Consider the following 7,732-nt stretch of genomic DNA (forward strand, 5'->3'; position numbering starts at 1 on the left):
TATCAAATTTGTTTATTTATATACTTTTTTAAAATAAAGGAACTAAAAAAAACCACACTTTCATTACAACCTAGCCATGTAACTTGAAACTACATATCATGGATGCTAAATGAAATCTCATTGAATATGAAGAACGTGAGTTCAGCTGAGGAGTATTAATAGTGAATATGCTAAATCTGAAGTGGAAATAAAATGCATTTACAAACTGAGAGTCTGGCCATCATGATGAGAAGAAAATTGGCCTAGAAAAGTTTTTGGAAAAAGTGAGAAAATGACCTGACTATATCTGAGTAAATAATAACAACATCAACAAAATGCTCTTCCATACCTCACACTCCTCCTTTTATTTTTTTTTTCCTCTGCCCAGCTCAGCACAGCATGAATTTTATCTCCCTGTTCTTACTCATAGTCCTTTTCTTTCCTCTCTGTTCCTTCATTACAATAATTTCCTTTATTTCCCATTTTCATTCAAGTGTAGTTGTTTAAACTATTATTTTACCTGTTGTCTCTCTAAGTTCCCTGAAGGAAAATAAAGATAATATCTAAGAGTAGCTGCATTTATATACATGGTTATTGCTGATATTTACTCTGATGGAAAGTGTAAAAAAAATAGGATTTTATTGCTGGTTTGCACCAGGTTTTTAGTATAGTTACAGTCAAATTTTATGTTATTAGCATATTCTGAACATTTTGCACCAAACCCATTTTATTTATTTGTCTGATATTAAAAGTTAGCCAGAAAAACAATCAATGTCAAAGTAGAGTGATGCAGAACAGAGAAAATCATTACTAGAATTACAGAATAAGTCACTTGCAGAGCTGTTCTGTCGCCATTATGGAACTGGATTTTTTTTCTCCTTCATATCTCAAAAAGAAGAATATTTGAATATAATATTCTATATACCCTGCTGAAAAGATCTGAGCCAACTGCTTTATTAGCTGGTTTTCAGTCAGGAAATATCAACCCCATTTGACTGATTTTTGTTAAGGAGTATCTGAGGATATGATTACATATACAATGTGCTGATTTAATGAGCTCATTCAGTGCTGTAGAGAGCAATTATTCAGTCCTTGATTGGCACATATCTTGTCTTGAGTGAAGATTTAAAGCATAACTAGATGATTTCCCAAAATTAAGCACTTAAATTTAGCTCTGGTGCAGTTGTCCATGCTAGATGCATGTATTACCAATGAGTTTTTGGATATACTCATCTAAGCAATATAGGCTACCTGTAGGCTTACATGATATGAACCATTTATTTATCCCTGCTAAGTACCAGCAGAACCATTTCCTCCCCTACTTCTCCACCGTTTCTTTGCTTCTACACACAGACTACCTTTCACTGTAATGGACACAACAGCCTTTTTCACGAGAGACAGGGAGGCAGACTCTTTGCCTCTGAAGAACTCCACAAAAAGAAAATAAATAAATAAATTTTATATAGATATATATATATATAATAATTATAACCTCATTGTCAAAACCTACCAAGCCCTGCTAGGTAGGAATGAATGCCATAGCATGACTTCATACTTCATAATGGTATGACGAAGGCATTACATAGGGCAGATACTTCTTCAATGACTACCTTTGGCATTCAAGTACTACATTAGGGTAGACAAATCGATCAGTTCTGGCTCATATAGTAACAGTGTACAGCTGGATTACATTTCTTAGCTTTAATTGTTAAGTAAGAGTTATGGGTGATCAGGCAGGTTAGAGAAGCCAAGTGTTTTCATGAACACTGCCAAAAGTCTCTTTTATCAGCATTCAACTTACCAGAAAGTTTACATAATAAGTTTCTAAACTGCTAGACTTCAGGCACACTATGGTGAGTGAGGTGAAATGAAAAGCAATCATCAGATCACAAGGAAAAATGAGTTAGCATATTGTTTTCCATCTGTAATGAATTCATCTGAAGATATTATGGTAGGCAAGTTTACAGGATCCCACAGTTACACTGTAGAAGTTATTGATATAACTATATGAAAAAAAAAATCTAAAGTAGTATCATTCTTATAGCTTCCAATCTTAATCAGAAACCCTATCCAGAATAAACTGTGATCTGTTATTTATTTTCTTGGTATTCAACAGCGTGAAGAAGGACTTGTGCTCTCCCATGGGCAATGCTCTTAATAAAAAGGTAGATACTTCTAGATGATCTTTATACTTTGAAACGTATGTCATGAAAATGTGGTATGATCCTAATTTAGATTAAAATGACAAATAGGACAAAGCATTTTATTAGTTTGGGGTGATTCTGTCTGTAGCTGAAGAGACTCTGTAAATTGATCTTCATCTAGGTAAGATCAAAACAAATTGTTTTTACCAGTGACTGTGCAGTATAAACTCCTGATGCCTATTTCACCATGTCCTTCTTTCATTCTTTTCTCAGGGCCGTAAGGGCACTACCAGCCCTGACTGGCCCTGGCTGGCTTCCCCACTGACTGTCCATGGACCGAATCCCAGTTCAACCTAGCCTGGGACTGTCAGTTCCAGTGTGCAGTATTTCTGAAAAGAATTTGCAGATAAAACAATCTGTCTGGTGGTTATTTAAGGCTCCTGCCCCCCCCCCCCCCCCCCCCAAGGAACGATTAACATGAAAGTCATAGAGTATTGGAGAAATTTCAGCAGTAATTTACTAAATTTTGAATTTCTCGATACACTTTTACATACATTTTGGATTAAATAAACCATATCTTTTTATAAAGAATGAGAAATGTGGTAGCTGTAAAACAGGCTGGTACAATGATTCATGCACTAATTCGTTTGAAATTACTCCTAAACTAAGAGAAATTGTACTTAGTACCAATTGGAGTGAGTATCTAGCCAGTTTGGGTTAAATAATCTGCAGTCTAGAAGCTTTTTATTTAGTAAAATTCCATACCTCAGCTAAGCTGTTTTTCATCAGGCTCATTAACTTGGACACACTGCCAGACTAAAATGGCTGTATGGTTCATGAAACTGAGATGCCTCACTCTGAGCTGCTAAAGAATTATTGAAATGGAGATACCTCACTCTGAACTGCTTAAGAACTATTGAAACAACACATTTATCAGTCATTCAGCAGGCATCTCTACTTCACTGTAATCAGACTGAAAATAAAAATAGCACTATTTTTATTCCTTCTAAACCAACTTATCCTCAAAAGTTAATTTCCCTGAACAAAACTGATGAAACTCAGATTATGACATTAAGGTAGCTTAATTTAGAAGTGAATTGAAGATGGTTTAAGTCTGAGTTTCAAATTTATTTCTTATTTCTTATATCTGATTGCAGTGATGTCAATGAAGAATAAAGTGTTCACAAAATGTTATATTACAGTAGCCTCAATTTACTTCTATTCTGCGTTTCTATTAAAATAAACTCAAAGACACCAGTTCAAAAACAAGACAGTATAATGAGCAAGAAAACAGAAAAGTAAGCCTGCTGATTTCCTTTCGTTTCAGTGGATCATACCTAGGAAGTAGTTTAATTTTAGAAATATTACACAAAAGATTTTTAGGAGAAGAACATTCTTTAGGAATAGACGTACTGTACCACAGATGATTTCGGTAGTCACTAAAGCCAATGAACTCAGGGAAAAGCATCTGTTTAAATACTGTTTCACCATATAGTTTTATTCTCTCTTTTCACCATCAACAGTAAGGCTTTTACTTACATATTTATTTATTTGTTTGTTTAATTATTTATTTTCTTGGGGATACAGCTGCATTGAGCTCTTGGAGTTCAGAATGCTGTTATTTAAGCAGAGCATTTTGACATTATAAGTTTGAGAATTGATTTTTATTTTGTGCTGTTTTTATGATTTAAAGTTTTCAGATTATTTCTGCATCTTTTGTTCATCAGAGAATGTAGTAGATGAAACCCTTCCCTCACCTTACTAGATTTTATTTTTTTTTTTAAGTAAGGGAAAATAAAACATGTTTCTGTTTCCTCTTTATCCCTTCAACAAGGACACTGGCAGGACCTTGGATAAACTGGCATGAACTAAAATGTTAAAGTATTTTGGTGTCCTAAATTGACCACCTCAATAGCATGATGTGGAATTTAACCAAAGTAGGCATGTCTCAACATTAATATATGATACGATATGACATGATATGATATGATATAATTTTTCTTTGATGTTAGGCACAAGGTACAATAAGAGTACTGTACACTGAAGAAGACACTGGATTCAATGGCCTGAACCAATCAGATAATTTCTTGAGCTTTGAAATATGAGGTTGTTGTCTATATTACCTTTTTTATTGGTCCAAATTTGAAAGTTAATTGGTGTAACTCTGACTTCAGTTAGCCAGATAAAGGCTAATAAGAATCAGTATATATAATGCTGCACTTCAGTTAAGGGACATAGAAAATCACCAAGCATTCTTTCCTGCTGCCATCAGTCAAGTTATCAAGGATCTTCACAAGCATAATGGCAGAAAATGGTGTCACTAGGATAAATACAGTATTTTGCTGTAACTGCAGGAAACGATCATATAAAAGATGATAAATAAGAATTTTCTATGGCAAATAGTACCTTTTTAGCTATCCTATATTGCTCCCATGCAGGGAAAATTGCTAAATGTACAAGCTCTGTCTTGCTCTCTGATGCAGCCTGCACAAGAAGAAATGTCTCGGTGAGGACCTTGCCTCACAGCACAGGATTTCACCTACAATGGTTATGAACACGGTACCTCACAGTTCTCAGTGGACTCTTACAGGACATTGAAGTCAATTTGGTTGTGACTTTGTCAGAACTAAATTATACATCACATAATATAACTGTAAATTTTCATTACTAAGTTGTTCAGGAAAACCTCCTTGTTTCAAAAAAATAAAAATAAAAATGCTTTACAGACAAATAAAAAGGTCATAATTCCCTCATAGGATGTTGTTTTACATTGCCAGGAAGAAAGTGTTCTCAGTGTGATCATATCACATAACTCTCAAGCAACCCACAATAATAGCTCAGCCTGTAATTTTATACTCTGCTTTAAAATAACATTTTCATATGCTTTTTCATAACATTTTTAGTCTTACTATTGTCATCTTCACACTGATATGAAGGAAGTACAGTTGGTTGACTGGGTTAGTGAAGGAAGGAAAAGAGAAGAATTTGGTGGGTTTTTCTTTGGTATAATTGGTTTCCACCAGACAGTGTCTAACAACCATAGCAGATGACTTACATATGCCAGAAACAAGCAGAGGCTTGCTAGTAGCTGTTCCAGTCTTGATGTGGTTTAGTGTAATTTTTTTTTTTTTTTTTTTTGCTTTGCAAGTCCCATGCATATCTCCTGTGTCAAAATTGAAAACACTCTGTCTGCAACAATTCCTTGGCATGCAAGCCACCAAGAGTAGGTGGTCTTTCAATGACATTTGGTCTTGCCAAGTAGTTTCCTGTTCATAGCTCCACTGTCTCCTATTATTCCCTTCTTCTATAACTCACATCTGCTGGTATGACAATTTTTCCCTTTAGCTTTAAAACATTTTCTGGTAGTTCTTATATGGTGGTGGTGGTGAAGCCAACACTTGCTGAGTTTTCTAGGACTTTTTTTTTTTTTTTTTTGACCTTCCCTCTCCCTAATTACCTTTTTTCTCCCTTGGGTTTTCTAACTGAAAACCTAACACTTCAGATTATCACTATTCTCAGTTATATGAAATAGTCACAGATACTGAAACAGGCAGAAGATAAGTAAAAAGCATTGGGTGCAACTTTTATTCACCTACACTGTGTTTACAGATTAGAATAGCAATCAAAGCATTAAATAAAAGAATTTATATTATGAAAAGACATAGCATGATTGTAAAGGCTATAACTTAAAAAAATATACAGATATGTGTACACAGTGGTAATATTGTTACAGAATTAAATGTGTAGTTACAGTGATATTAATTCATCATGTAACCCTTTGATTGATTCATTCTGTTTGCACAGATTACCATAGTTGGCTTTTTTTTTTTTTTAATTTGTTATGCGTAAATTTGTGATACTACTATCTCATTAAACATAAGGAATAGGCTCACAAAAACAAACAAAAGCTTTTCCAGAGAAAAATTAAACACATATCTTACCTCATGAAACTTCTCTCTTTTCTATAGATTTTGTAAGCTGTATATTCTAGTTTAGTCACCCCAGATTTTTTCCCGATTGTGTTTAAGGTGAGACTTACTGTTTATAACAGCATTATCTAACCTGTTATGGATTTCTCAAAACAAGATGGGTATTGCTATGGGAGAGTAATGCTGGTGATTTGTGGCATCAGCACTTGAGCATAGAACTGAGAGTAACAGAGGTGACAATTTTACTTTCTGATCAAGGCATTTTCTGAAAGTCTGACTAGGTTAGGAGAGATGATTTCAAAATATTATCATTGCACCTACTAATGCCATCACATATTCTGAAGTAAAAATATCCTGAAAAATACAAAGCTATAAACAAATGGAGAACAGTTTGCAGGTATGATTGCAAGGGAATGTTACAGAGCATCCTGCATTTAGAATTACACAAATTATGATAATCCCAAAGCACTGTAGATGACTCATACTTCCAACCAAGTCCTACAAAGAAGGAAGAAAAAAGGAAGTTCTTCAGGTTTTTTTTTTTTTTTTTTTTTTTTTTTTTTTGAATAAGAGGCACATTTGACAAAAGTCTTTTGTTATTTGGGAGTATGCAGTTCTTGCTTACTCTGGCAGCCCAGAAATATGCTACTGATGCCAACATTCCCTGAGATGATTGGGAGTTCAGGGGCAATACTCAAGTTGTTATTGACACACAGAAGCCATTACTCTGAGTGAGCCATTGAACAGTTGACATAAAATCATTGGCATTTTCATCACACATATATCTCTAAACAAATAAAGAAAGAATCTTAACAAGTAACTCCTTCAGTAAAAACAAAAATCTAAAATGATTTACAATGACGATATCACTTTTATTTTATTGGAAATATTTAATAAACAGTACTTCTCTCTCTTAGAACTTAAAAATCTTTCATTAAGTAATTTAAAGGATATACCTTTGGGTTCATTAAACAAAGAAAAATGCTGTGATTTTAGAAACTGTTTTAGAAACTGTAAAGAAAACAGTTTCTGTTTAGAAACTGTAAAGAGAGTTTATTTGGAGAATGTAACCTACAGATTATATATTTTTAAAGTTTATTTGGTGAGACAAAGAATACAAGTGTGCCCCTAACCAGGTTATTCTGCTCTGAATGTCTTTTTTTCTAAATTGATTTTTCCTTAATCAACAAAATTAAGTTTAAAAATGTATTAACAAAATCAAGAAAATATTCTCTTTTCTCTCTTAGGTTTTGCATAAAAAGTGGACAAGTTTATGAGCCAAGAAAGATTTTATGTACCAAAGGAAGCTCTGTGAAGAAGCTCATATTAGTTCTATGAAGATTTATTCTTATTATTATCATTTTGTTTTTGAAGGTAAACACAAAGACACAGAGCTTGTAATTTCATATTCCTGTTATTTGGTTTATATTGGAAAACAGGCATTACAGTTGCCACTGGTGAAATCTGGAAGATGGGAATTTTCAGTATTACTTACTATAACTGGGAACACTAAGAAAATCACTGACTTTTAATAGGATTTTTTTTTCTTTTATTATCCATGAAAACCCCTAACATTTCCACTCAAAATGTTTGTATTTCCCATCCAATAAAAAATATTTACTATTTATTTATCTATTTCTTTCTTTCTTTATTTATTTTCCTGGAGATTAAAAACATTGT

The 7,732-nt window shown here is 33.5% G+C and overlaps 1 long non-coding RNA gene across 1 annotated transcript in view; it reads left to right on the forward strand.

The window, feature by feature from the left end:
• The window catches only part of LOC121070113, a 368,067-nt gene extending 360,722 nt beyond the window's left edge, over positions 1-7,345 (forward strand). The window contains exon 3 of the long non-coding RNA XR_005819903.1: positions 7,300-7,345. This is a non-coding gene — a long non-coding RNA (uncharacterized LOC121070113). The remainder of the gene's footprint in view (positions 1-7,299) is intronic.
• Positions 7,346-7,732: the final 387 nt, after the last annotated feature.

The sequence above is a fragment of the Cygnus olor genome, chromosome 4, assembly GCF_009769625.2.
Source record: "Cygnus olor isolate bCygOlo1 chromosome 4, bCygOlo1.pri.v2, whole genome shotgun sequence".
Taxonomy (NCBI): domain Eukaryota; kingdom Metazoa; phylum Chordata; class Aves; order Anseriformes; family Anatidae; genus Cygnus; species Cygnus olor.